The 13,836-nt window shown below is 38.3% G+C and overlaps 1 long non-coding RNA gene across 1 annotated transcript in view; it reads left to right on the top strand.

The window, feature by feature from the left end:
* LOC123284710 (uncharacterized) overlaps window positions 1–1,495 on the top strand; it is a 91,828-nt gene extending 90,333 nt beyond the window's left edge. Inside the window, exon 3 of the long non-coding RNA XR_011497434.1 lies at window positions 1,044–1,495. This is a non-coding gene — a long non-coding RNA (uncharacterized lncRNA). The remainder of the gene's footprint in view (window positions 1–1,043) is intronic.
* Window positions 1,496–13,836: the final 12,341 nt, after the last annotated feature.

Raw genomic sequence — 13,836 nt, 5'->3', positions numbered from 1 at the left:
CCTGTTTCATCCATGTTAGCTTTGAAATGCTTGTTAGGCTTCAAAGTGAAGATGTCAAGGGGGTGGTTGGGTACATGACTCTGAAGCTCAGAGATGAGGTCAAAGCTGGAGATACGAATTTGAGAGTTATTAGTATCAAATTCACGATGGTATGAGTAGCTGCTCACAAGGTGTTCAGTTGGTCAAGCAATGATCATCTCTACTAAGCCACTTTACCAGCATGACATTTGGTAGATGTTCAATACCTCTTGGCTTATTGCCTTGAACTGTGCTAGAATGTTCCAGAGTACTGAAGATAAAGCATGAGTTCCAAGAATTTTGGCTGCTTCTTGCCAAAAATGTATCTTTGTCTCCAGGATTAAATTCTGGGAGGACAGATAGATAGAGGTAAAGAAGAATCTTCTCCATTTTGTGTTTGGTGAACATGCCCTCTTGGGCATCTGGAGGGAAATCTAGAAGAGTGGTTCTTTATTTTCTCCCTCATGTATTTAGAACTCAGTAGCTCCTAAAGAGAATTCAAGCATTCGGTCTGTAGCGCTATTAGATGATTTTAAAGGTATTTCCAACTCTGAAATTTTAAGCCAAACAAAAATTGCTTTTCTTTAATAAAATATTCTCAGTATCCACACCTAGATCAACATCACAATGGCAGTTAGTATCACAAGGCTGCCGGACTTGGACTTTTATCCTGATATCAGTGTTCTTTTCTTGCTATCTTGCCCTAGAAATTTTGATTTCTGCCTCAATCCAGTACTACACAGTTTAAAATACTATAGTATTTGAATTTGTTCAGTAATCTGAATTTTAGTTTGCAGTCTTGGAAAGAAAATCACAAATAGTTTAAACAAGCCGTGAGAAATCAATGTATTTTTTTTTCTTTTTTTGAACACCAATTCAAGTTATGTGTTAATTCCTTGGAAGATTCTGGGTGCCAACTTTTACTGAATTTTCATATTGTTGGCGCTCTCTGTAAAGATAGGCTAATCATATACACCTTGATTCTCTTTCCCCTTTTATTTTCAAATCTTTATTTCCTTTCACAGGTGCTTTTGAAATCCAGGTAATTGAAGAGCTTCACAAGGTTTGGAAGGGACAAGAATCTGGTCATGTGGCTGGACCCAAGGGGAGGTGAAGACACTGCTCGTAGTTGCTTTAAATTTATTTCAATTATGGGGCCTTTTCTCATGGCTCTGCAGACAAAATTCCAGCTGAAGTTTGCACTCAAGGCAGCATTATATAGACTCCCATTGATTGGGCTGAGAAATATTTTTTTTAAAAATGCATTCTATTCATTACCTAGCAAAAGCATTAAGACATCTTTTCAAAGTATCTAGTTGTGAATGTTAGAATGAAAGTTAGTGATTCCGTAAACTTTTATAATAACAAGCTAGGTTTCATCTTAGATTAATGTCATGGATACATTAGGCAGAAGTGTTTAGTTCATTTTTTTATATGTTAATTATATTACATCTATTTCACTATGGGATAAACAGCTTTTACACCATGTATAATGCATTTTAATTTATTCAGTGTGTTGTGATTGAGTTATCTCTATGGAATTCATAATTTATGGTATAAAAACTTTATAAAAAGATGAATCCTTTGTTCCTACTGATCTTTAAGACAGATTTATGGCTTTGAAATAATAGCCCCTCTTATAAGGTGTATTCCTTTGCGTCTTATTAGTGTTCAGTAGTCAGAAGTACCTCCTTACTCTCTCTTTAGAGGGACAGTATATTAAGTTGGAAGAGCTTCAAAGTTCATTTCATAAATGGAAAAACTGAGGCTGAAGAGAACTCTTTTCTATATCCGAATAGTTTTATCATACTGCTTTCATCATTATAGAGAGTGATGTTTCCAATATCACCTGCCTCAGCAGTAACAGACAAAATCGAAACAAACTGGTTGAGTTTGCAAGCATACGTATTCAACCCCCAAATCCCCATGAAATGAGCATTCACCCAAAATGGATATCAGAAATGAGTAAGAAGTTACCTAAAGGGACATGATCCAGTGAGGGGACGGCTGAGGATTTTGGGATGTAAGCTGTGGCCTCCTTGGTGAATTCATCAGTCGTTTCTTGTGCCAGCCAAAATTCGTGCACATCTCCTGTGCTTTGCTGTTCATTTCTAGTAGTGTGGCCTTCACAAAGAGGGCATGGCCAGAAAATTTGTTTAAATACAGCATAGAGGCAAGGCAATGGAAAGAAAAGTTGGTTTCAATAATGTGACTCAGAGAGTACGAGAGATTTTATGACTTCTGAGCATTGGGAGAGATTTTTTCTCATTGTTCTCAGCCTTCATGACTCCCCTCAAATTAAAAAGCCAAGAGTAGGTTGGAAGGAGACTCACAATAGTGTAAGTCAGAGAGTGGATGGCAGACATGCCCCCCCAGATCAGGAAAGGCGTCTCTGTAGCAATGCTTTGCAGAGTGCATATCTAAATTTCTAGCATGTGCACATTCTGTGCAGTGTGTTACACTGTGCGTGGCTGCAGTGGGAGAAATGTAGCTGTTGAAGACTGTCCTTAAAGTCTTTGAGAAATGCAGGAAGCAAGACTGAGGCTTTTTTGCTCCTACCATTCAAAGCTTTGATGTAGGAAAACAACATTACAACTTAGCTTGCTTCTAGGAGGACAGGTGGACAGGTGCATGTCACTTGCCAATTGCAGTTATGATTTTGGTGCTTAGAAGGAGCCTATCTTGTAAATAGCCCCTCATTATTATAAGGTCCATCAAGATGTGTTTCTTTCCGACAGTGACATGTGTCATACTGGCTCTGGGAGAAAGTGTGAAGCAAATGATATTTGTTATTGAAGACCCAGCCATCTATTAAGAAACTCTTTTTCTTCTGCCTTAAGTTAGCTTCCCAAACCCATTCTCAACAGACATTGTACTCTCATGGAAGCTTAAGGTGTAAAAATCTGACAAAGGCTAAACCTCAGCCTTCTGAGGACTTTTGTGTTTTATCAGAAATCAAAATCTTGAACCAAGTGAATGAAATGCCAGAGGTGCAATTTTTGAGCAATTAATGAGCTAATGAGAAATGTATTTCTTTGAGGAGCAAGAGGACTTTCTTGTCCCCTTTAAATTGTGCCGCATTAAAAAATAAAACAAAAACCAAACAGATGAAATAATCCATGAGCATTTGGTGGGTAAAATTCATATTCATTTTTATCTTAATTTCAAGTATTTCAACAATATTTCTTCTTCCAGAAATGGTGTCTATACGGGCTTTAGAAGTTTAAAGATGTAGTTTTTGTGTTACAAATTTGCATTTTTTCAGTTTAACTGAAATCTGTTGTATTCGTATTTCCTCTAGATTCTGACCCTGGAAGTGAAGGCAAATTTGCCTTTACATATTATGTTATTTGAATTATCTTTGTAATTCTAGTCTCAGGACTAGAGGATCATTGGGTAACCTTACATCTATGTCTAATGCTGTCACTGACTTGATGCTGGTGTTCAGAAGTCCTTAAGCTTGTCGTGTCTCAGTTGCATCCTTCACAAAATGAGTACAGTAGATTTTGTGAGAATATCTGAAATAGGGGAAAACCCTGAGAGAGAAGAAGCAGACTCTGGGTACAAGGGTTCATCTGTGAGCCAGGGCCAAGTAGAAGAGATACACTGGTGGGTATGAACAATGGAAAAGCAGAGAGAGACTTCGGACTCTGATTGGCGGAAGCTTAAAGTATGATTCTCTCACTTATGAGCTGTGAGAACTTGGACAAAAAATTTATCCTCTCTGAAGATTATTATTTTTGGCACATGTATTATATAAACAGGTTAAATGATATAATGAATAAATTGGGAACCATAATCGTCTGTAAGCAAAACATCAAGTTCAGTATCTAGGATGTTATGGAAATGAAATATGAAAGAGAAGTGGAACTTCAGAGTTCAGATTGTCAGGCCTTGAATTGAGGATACTTTTTGTTGCTTTAGTCCTGTGACTATAGGTCAAGGTTTATTCTTTGAATTAGAACCCAAACGTACTATGAATAAAGGAGCAATGAAGATATTACTATATAAGATTACATAAATCACCTAACCTGGTGGCTGATATCAGACATATCTATGGGCCTCCCTTAATTCTGTAGGTGCCATTGTCTCCCAGACTGTCAGCAGTGGGTTAAGCCTCAGCCACTGTGGCTGAGGACTTTGCTTGGGGCCACACTCTTCAACTGATTGGAGCTGGCCAGTGTCATTGAGCAGCCAGATGGAACAGCCACATGCCCCATGTTTCTGACTTCTTTTGCCACTTCTGGACTTAGATGATACCTCACAACAGAGAATGTAGGATGTGGGCTGATGCCATCTAGAATTGTGGGGCAGTTTACTCCTATGGCACACATTTTGACCAATGGGCATCAGGAGATGACGGAGAACGTGGAAGATAAATTTCTCTCCTCCGTTCCTCTCCCTGATAGATGGCTCCTTGGCTGAGTTTCTCCATATGATCCTCTCTGGATTACATATATCCCAATCCTAGAGGGCTGAGCTGAATTCACCTGCAGAGCAGGCTGTCTTTCTTCCTGGCTCATCATGATGCCATAACCAGCATGATAAAGCAACACCGTGCATCTCTTCCTATTCTTCCCTGTCTGTTTGAACTTTTCCCGGCCCTAGAATTGCGCCTCTCAAAAGAATCAGTGCTCAATTCTTGCTTCAGATTCTTTTGTCTAGGGAACCGAGACTAAGATATTCTTAGCACATAGAAGTTGCTCATTAAATATTAATTTTCCTTTCTTCTTTATCTGTTAATTTTTTTAGTTTGAACTTGTCCAGTTCCAGGATAAACTTGAACTTTGGCCTCCATCCCTTGTGTTTTCTTCCTAAAATCGTTCTATCTCAGGTACTGATTTTTCGTATTCATTTCTTACTGGAGCCTGAAAAGCAATTGATCCCTCGGTCTGATATTCAATTTCTAGAAATCTAGACTTAGTCTAAATCCAGCTTCCAACAGAATGCTTCCATGAAAGCTCTTAGCTCAAAAATATCCATGCACAGGAAGTTTATGATTCATTTTACTTGTATAGGATTTACTTATTCCTGGGCATTTCTAGAATAGCTACCTGGGTTTGAGAATAGCATATAAATCAGTATGCAAACTAAAGTTGTCTGCCTATGGTTTATCAATGATGTATACACTGTTCTAGAGAATAGGAGAATTTGGAGTCGTGCAAACTCTAGATTATTTTCACATAACAAGGTGTCAGTCTGATGAGTGAGAGGATTTCTGAGGACTAGAATTCCATCTCCTGCAGTCAGAGATTTAAAGCAACCCCTTTTTAGTATATCCCATGCCTAGTTCTCAATAGATAAATGTAAAGTTTGGTTGTCCAACCTCAGGCGCCATCTTGGAAGTTACAAATACTTTCAACTCCAGACCCGATAGGTGACTGAAGTGATTTTTCATCTCTGTTAGCTCTGTGAAGACTATGAGAGTTAGTGCAGGTTTCATGGAGAAGTCGAAGCTTGAGTTTCACTGTAAATATTGGTAGATTATATATAAGCCCATGTTTCTGGGTTTTCTCACAACAAACATACACATATTTGTTCATATCATTCAGTCAAAATCCTAATCATTAAAGGTCCATTTCAAATATCTCCTTCTCTATGAAACCGTTCTTCATCTTCCTGTCCAGAAGTGACCTCAACCTCATTTGAATTTCCACATGCGTTATTTATGTCTCTTTACATGCGGTCTTGTGTTCTTGGCAGACTTGTTTTTGTACTTAAACAACAGTGAGCTCTTTGAGGGCAGGGGCTAAATCTGATGTCCTTTGTATCACTCCTTAGCACAGTGTTTCCCACATAAGATGCTTAAAAATGTTTGTTGTATTGAATTTTTTCTGTCCTTCAACTTACGCATCTCGGATATTTACTGCATGCCAAGATCAATTCTCCCTTCTTGAACCCAGCAAAGCTTGATAAGAGAATGTTTTCTAAATTATAGTCCTTAGAAGAGAGCTATATTCACAACTTGGAATTTTACAAAGAATGCTTCACTTATAGATCACTGATTGGTTTGAACAGATGTATGTGGTTCTTTTAACCTCTGTGCCAGAAACACTTTTTCCTCAAGTTAGCTTTCTCCTTCTCTCCCCCTTGAGCCTTTCTCTGCTGCTGTCCTTGGAGGTTTCTCTGATTTCAAACTGTCCCAACTTTTTTCAATTTTCCAAGTTACTTAGATTTTATCCCCATAAGTATTGTAATTTGTGTGAGTTTAAGATGGGTATGGATATCAGATATTCTGCTTTATTTCACATTGTGTTTTCTGTGGGGAAAAATTCATTCTGAGAATGAATATATGTTTTATAACAATTATTAGTCGGTAGGTAAAAAGCTGCATTTCAAGTTTCAATATAAAATGCCTCCTATTATTTACAGCAGTGCTGCCCAATAAAACTTTCTGCAGTGATGCAAATATGCTATATTTGCCCTGGCCAATACGATAGCCACTAGCCCTTGTGGCTAACTGAGCTATTGCAATATGGCTGGCTTTTAAATTTTATTTAACATTAATTAATTTAAATTTAAATAGCCATACGTTGGTTAGTGGTTGTTGTACTGGATATTGAAGATACAGACCAATGGCAGAATACTTATCTCACATATTTCTATAAATAAATAAAGTGCCCTTGGATAAATGCTTTTGTTTTTATAATACAGGATGAATACTACTTGTATTATATTATCCCCATTATATTAGTCCCCTTTGGAGATTCACGATGCACACGAACTGGTAGAGGCTCTAAGAAGTCTTACTGCAAAAACAATCTCTTTATATTGGTTTAACCCAGAATTTCCTGATTTCATTTGACTGTGGAATCCACATTCCCTCTTGTTCCCAACCCCCATAATGCCTGTGAACAACTTTTGACCTCATTCTGCAGAACCCTTTTGGACAAAGTCTCCTTCAGACCATTTTCCCCATTGAAAGCCTGTGTTGCATCTTCATTGTTGTTGTTAGTGCCATTGAGTCAATTCCAACTTCTAGTGACCCTGCGGACAGCAGAGTGGAACCCTGCCTGATCTTTTTCTGCCATCCTTTCACCGTCTGGTCCTCTATCAGGTAATGCTCTGCTGCTATTCACAGGGTTTTCATGGCCAATTTTTTCAGAAGTGGGTGGCTAGGTCCTTCTTGGTCTCTCTTAGTCTGGAAGCTCTGCTGAAACCTGTCCACCATGGGTGACCCTGCTGATATTTGAAATACTAGACACAGTTTTTAGCATCACAGCAACATGCAGCCACAGTATGACAACTGACAGAGGGTTGTGGTTCTCTAACAGGGGTATGAACTCCAGCTGTGATGGTGAGAGCCCAGAATCTTAACTGCTAGACCATCAGGGCTGGCTGTTGCACCTTTAGCCAGACTTATTCCTTCCTCTATTTTAGTGGGAGCATAAGGATGACTTAAGTAGGGATAAAGAGGAGCCTTCTCTAAGCTTTATAGTTCCCAGAAGATGGGGCTTGACGTGTGCCCCATAGGCATGAAGCTCATGAGACTCTGAAATGACCCTTTGCAGAGGGCTAGTATGTTTTCTAGATGTGGCTGTGGCTGAACCTGGATTAAATTTGGTCCTTGGAACATAGCACGTCCTTAGTTTGACCTAAGCCACAGGTAGGTCTCCCTTTTGTGGGCCAATTAGAAACAATCGCCTGTCCCCCACAAGCATGATGTTGTCATGAGTTTACCCCACTAACAATACTGTGGGAAGGAATATGATAACATTCAGTTGTCTTTTCCCCCTTCCTCTTAATAGACCAGCTAGTGATGCTTCAGATGAAATTGGTCTGAAGGCTGAGAGCAGGTCTATTATTGGGAGCATTTGCTTTAAATTATGAAATTCTGGAAGGCTTGTGGCAGACAGGCGGCCAGTTCTGCCGCAAAAGGCGCTCGCTTGTCTGTTTCTTGCATCCTGTTAAATATTTCTTATTTCCTCAGAATACACCACAAGGACCATTTGACTGTCCCCTCTGGCTTCTGCATCTTGCTTCCAGCATGAACAGACAGGTAATAACCGTTCAGCAGGGCCATTACCTCTTCTAAAGACTATTATCAAAATGGTCATTATACATAATGGAGATTATTACAGGCAGCCTGAGAGATTTTTTAGATACATCTCTTCAGTAATAGGTGGCCTTTTTTAGCCTTATATATCTGTGGAGTAATACCAGGGCACAGAATACATGACAAATGGCGATTTTTAGCAAAACTCTGTCAGCTTTTAATGCATTAATTGGAGTGTGGCTTTAAATTGCATTTATGCAGAAACTCTTAAATTTTAACTCTTGACAAATACACAGCACGGTGGGAACATTTCAAGAATGGGAGTTAAAATATATTGAATGCATTGTCCATGTTTATACTGTGTAATCACATATGCAAGGAGACTGGCGTTAATGAATCCTCTGAGAACAGACTCTTTTATAATGAAGTAACTGGTCTGCAGTCAGCCAATCAATAAGTATTTATAGACATCGGGCTTAATGCCAGGCACTGGAACGATGGCGGTTAGAATATACTGAGGAAGCTTAGATGCCTAGAGTCTAGAATCCTGTTTACAAAAAAGGTCAAATGTCAATATTTTCCAGCTCTAAGACAATAATACCTCCTTGTATGGTTTTCATCTGTCCCCAACTATTTGAAGGTAAATAGGTCTTGTCCTAGGTAAAAATGTGAATTCTGTTATGTGATACACAGTTGGTTGCCTACCAAATGGCCTTTCTCCCTTAAAGCCATAACTCCATTATTGTTTGGTTGGCAAGGTATCATTTCTGGGGGAAAAATCATTACTGGGCTAAGCCAGTCAAGTGTAACAGGATGTTAATATGGGATTCTGGGCATCTCAAAACTGACTAAAGCTCTGGGCCTTCCTTGCTGGAAGTGTCAGTCCCTACTTTGGATGTCCTGCACAGTCCAGGTCTCTGTACTCCCCAAACCCCCACGAAAGAGGGAAGAATCTGCAATTGGTTATTATTTTACCCATATATTGTTTTTTTCTGTCCATTTTCCCCTTGTTCTGGTGATAAGAACCATATTTTCCTTCTGTTAACCTGTGAGTAGCCACTTTTAATCACTTTCAGACAGTATAGTTGACCAAGATTCCAAAGGTAGGCTTGTGTCTCAGATCTGACCCATTGGCGCATTCAATATGTCTGACATAATGATTAGTTCAGAGGTGTGACCCAATGTTGTTACTTCTTAATGTAAAGTGTCTTTTATCTTTGATTGCTTGTAAGATCCTTTTTTGGTTGTTACTTTTTGGTTTTAAATTGTTTTACTATGACGTGATGGGTCTAGTTTTTCTTGTACTATAAGGCATGAAAGAATTGTGGGTGTTCCAACCTGGAATTGTTGAAATCCCACCACATCACTCTTTTTTTTTTTTTTTTTAAACGTCCTAGGGGTTTTATTTCCCATCTGTTCTCTGAATTTCTTTGGGGACTTATAACAGTCACCAAACTGGACACTGTCATTGGGCCTGGTAAAGTCAATCTTTTAATATTTATCTTGTAATTAAAGTGAAAACACACAAATGGCAAGTAAAATTAAATATGGAATAAACTAAAATAAGTTCAGTTGTGCCATACAAACAAATAAGACCATTTTTTCCTTTACTCTGTCAAGGCCCACACGACCGGGAAGACAGACTGGAGTGCTCCCCACTGTTCAAAGCCATAAGCCAGAAAGAACAAAGAACCTACTATGTGCAAGGGCTCTGTCTTCCTCTCACCTGACCACCATGCCACTCTTTGTTTTAACTCATCCATTTCTACCAGTTAACTCATCTTGCTACCAATTTCTGTATTATTGGCACTCTAATTGAAAGTAATAAAACCTACCAAAAATATCTTAAATAAAAAGTGGAAACTAGTATAAAGATCATCTTGTGAGACAGGTTATAGCTTGTCCTCAGGAACAAACTGGAACCAGAAACTTAAATGCTAGATAAGACTTTCTCTTCTCTTTCTTTCTTTCCATGCGTTACTACTTTTCCTTCTCTTTCATATTTTCTGTTTTTCCTTTTACTGCAGGCTTGCAACTACCCAATATATATAGCAGAAAATAATTGCTTATGGCTCCTGAGTTTATATCTCCTCCATTCAAGAAACCCATCAAACCATGTCTATAAAATTGTATGCCTAATTCCAATTTCCCTGGGAAGGAACTCATTGCCCTAGTGGGGTGAAGGGCCCAACCCAGGTGCAATCAAATTGGTCTAGCCCATTCCAGCCAGGCAATGTCACCTTTTAAGCACATGGCTTCAGAGGAGCCAATACTGTATTCGTGTGTATTGAAGGGGAGAATTTGGACAGATAAGTCAGTAAGTATTGGCTACATTTTCCATTCTCTATGGAAAGTAATCTCTATATTGCTTTACTTTATAGCAGATGAGCTTTTCAGAATATAAAAATCTCTTCTATATAGGCTAGCTAGAAGTCATCTTAACTACTTTCAAATTATAGAAACTTAGATACTTTTTACCATACTGTAGGATCCTGGAATCCAGAAAAATATTCTTTTGGAAAGCCAACCTTAAGCCACACTTCCCCATACCTGAGCTATTGCCCTAGGCCACATCTTTCTCTTTCAACATTTTTGTTTTTTAAAATATGCCCTGCTGTCCCCTAGCCACAAGTCCCTGGGTGTATATTTGAAGAGTACTGTCACATTTGGCAGTGTTTTATGCAATGTTAAATAATCCTTTTATACCATTTTCCTTTTATCTGTCTTGCACAAGGCAACCCTCTGGCTCTTTTGTTGTTTTGCTTTTGGTTATCAGGGTTACTGACAAAAAAAATATCACAGAAATGAATGTCTTCATTAAGAAAGGAATGATTCTACATAGATTTGATATCTCAGAGCAATTTATTTAGTATCATTTATATAAAAATGAAGTATATACTTAAAATCCAATAACTGCTTAGTTGTTCTTAAAGCTGAAAGTTTTAATTTACTTCAGGATATAGAAATATCAAAATAGACCTAATTTTTTATGTGTTTCACCTTTTTCATCTTTTGTTTCTTTTGCTTTTCCTGTGTACCCTTAATATATATATTTTAGAAAGTCTGACATCTAAAGAAATGCCTCTTCTCTCAAATTTAGGGGAATGGGCAATTTTGTTCCCAGATAATTTAAGAAGCCAAGAACAGCGACAACATGAACACCACCGCCAAATAATTCTTTCAAAAGATTTTCTAGTCCTTATTTCTAACCCTGGGAAAGTCCTTATGAAGCCATAGTTACTTTTTGCTAAGAGAAATGCTTATGTTTTTGAGATCAGGCTTTTGACAAACTTGTGAATTCATCACATTTCAAGAACAGTGGCATACAAAGATGTGATTGCTATAATTGGAAAAGAGGGTCATCGTAGTTCCGCTTTGTCCAAGGGTGGTGAGACAGTTAACAACATCTGGGAGCAGCTAACTGAACAGCCTAGTGATAATAATCTATTCCCTGAGAGTCTGTTCTGGCTTAAGATTTTCAGTTAGAATAATGTGTGCTGGCATGTCCTAATGAACTTGGTGAGGCATGTTCACATGGCTCAATCTTGTTGGCTTCCCAACAGCTGCTCCAAGTTGCTGAGGGGCTGGCCTAGTTTTGTTTGCTGGGCTCCCCAAATACCACTCTCAAGGCAGCATTCACCAAGCATTATGAATGGTGCATTGCTTATCTGAGAAGGTTAGACAAGATGGCTGGATGCAGACTTTCCTCTATGTGCTCCTGCTCTGATAGGTTTCAAGCCCGTGGCAACACATGGCACACGTGGTGGGTGTGGCCTCCTTTCAAAGGAGAGCTATTGATGTTGTTGTGGCATTACCCAGTCTGCATGGATTCTGTTTCAATGTAACCATTAATAAGGATTGGTTCTTTGTTATCTGTTAAGCACTTTGTAACATGGATCAAGGATCAATAGGAACACAATTGGTGTATTAGTTTCCTAGGGCTGCCATAATAAATTACCCCTAATATGGTGGCTTAAAATAATAAACAGAAATGTATTCTTTCACAGTTCTAGAGGTTAGAAGTTCAAAATCTAGAGGTTAGGAGTTGGCAGGGTGAGTTCCTGCTGGAGGCTCTGAGAGATTAGAATCTGCTCCATGTCACTCTCCTAGCTTCTGGTGGTTGCCAGCAATCCTTGACATCCCTTGGCTTGAGGCTGTATCTCTTCAGTCTCAGCCTCCATCATCCTTGGCCTTTGTCCATGTGTATCTCTGTCTCTCGATGTCTGTCTTCTTATTATAACATTAGTGATTTGATTTAGTGCCCACCTTAATCCAGTATATCTTCATCTTAATTACACGTGCCAAGACCCTGTGAATAAAGTCACATTCACAGATACTTCGGGTTAGGACATGAACGTGTCTTTTTGGGGGACACAATTCAACCCATTACAGTTTCTGCTCTACAATCCTGTTTAACTTACATAACTTCGTTCTTCCCCTATTTCATCACTAAAATCCAAATTCTACTTTCCCAGTAGATTTCTTCAGTAGAATTAATTATTGAATGGAACTTTTAAAAATGTATCACCAATCAACAAAAACTATCCTGGTTAATAAAAATCAATACTAATTAGTTCCAACACTCCTACAAGGTAGTTAGATGAAGATATTAGGGAGAAACCATGGAAGACAATCTTTAATGAGTAACACTTGATATTTTCATTGGACAATGTTCTCAGCTATTTAATATACTGAAATTTAATCCAAGAAACAGGTCTTTGATCCCCACTAAGGGCAAACAACAGTTATTAAGATCTGGGAATAATTAAACACACAAGATGTTCATCTTGATTTCAACCTACTGATGGTACATAATAGGTAACTAATTGTTTTTGAATTATTTTAAAATAGATATATAATATCATGACCCAGATTAATAGTGCCATTTTCCAAACCTGTCCTTCTAAGAGATAATTATCTTGGTGGCCACTCTGTTCATATTGTTAAACCTCTGAGATATCTCTATTCTAGGCTTAGTTTGGAAACATCCAGCGTGGATCAGATTTTCTACTACCCCTCTTTCTTTCACAGGTATCTTGATCTTTCATTTTTCAGCATCACCTTCCCTTAGTTACTTTCATAATTCTTTTCTTTTTAGTTGAGGTACCAGATTCTCAGCCCAGTAGGTCTTGATTTCCCATAGAAAGATGCCAGTCCAATAAAAAAGAGAGATCCCTTCTGCCCCTCTTCATGTATACCTGACTTTTAGCTCTTTTCCTCAGTACAGTGACATATTCTTTTTTACTAGTGATGTGGCTAGTGTCTTTAAACCTGTTCAATCTGGAACTGTTACTGTGGAAGATAAATGTGTGTGTGTGTGTGTGTGTGTGTGTGTGTGGGCGAGAGGAGGAAATGAAATTCCATATTTTAAAATCCACATTATTGACAACCTAGCATTTCATTCATGAATATGCTATGATTGAAATGATCTTTATTCTATCTTTGGACCTGTATACTCTTTCCAGTTTTCTCATTTGAGTGCTTCTTTTTACTCTCATACATTGTATCAGTAAAGATTCCTGGTTGCAAACAAACATGAAGCTATCATAGGTAATTTAAGAAGGAAATTTATTGGATATGTGGTAGATTGAAGAATTGACCCCAATGGACCTGTAGTAGTAATATATGTCCGTATCTTTGCCATGGCCTGTAGTAGACAGAGTGTACATTCCTACTCCTTGACTTTGGGCTTATCCATGTGACTTACTTCAACCAATGGAATATTAGCAGACATGAGATGAGCAGAAGCTTAAAATGTGCTTGTGTATTTGAACTTGATCTCTTACTTTTTGGTGATCTGAGAATATACCCCAGGAAAATGC

The sequence above is a fragment of the Equus asinus genome, chromosome 23 (genome assembly GCF_041296235.1).
Source record: "Equus asinus isolate D_3611 breed Donkey chromosome 23, EquAss-T2T_v2, whole genome shotgun sequence".
NCBI classification, from domain to species: domain Eukaryota; kingdom Metazoa; phylum Chordata; class Mammalia; order Perissodactyla; family Equidae; genus Equus; species Equus asinus.
The sequence above is the reverse complement of the archived record's forward strand: the minus strand, read 5'-3'. Positions and strand labels throughout refer to the sequence as shown.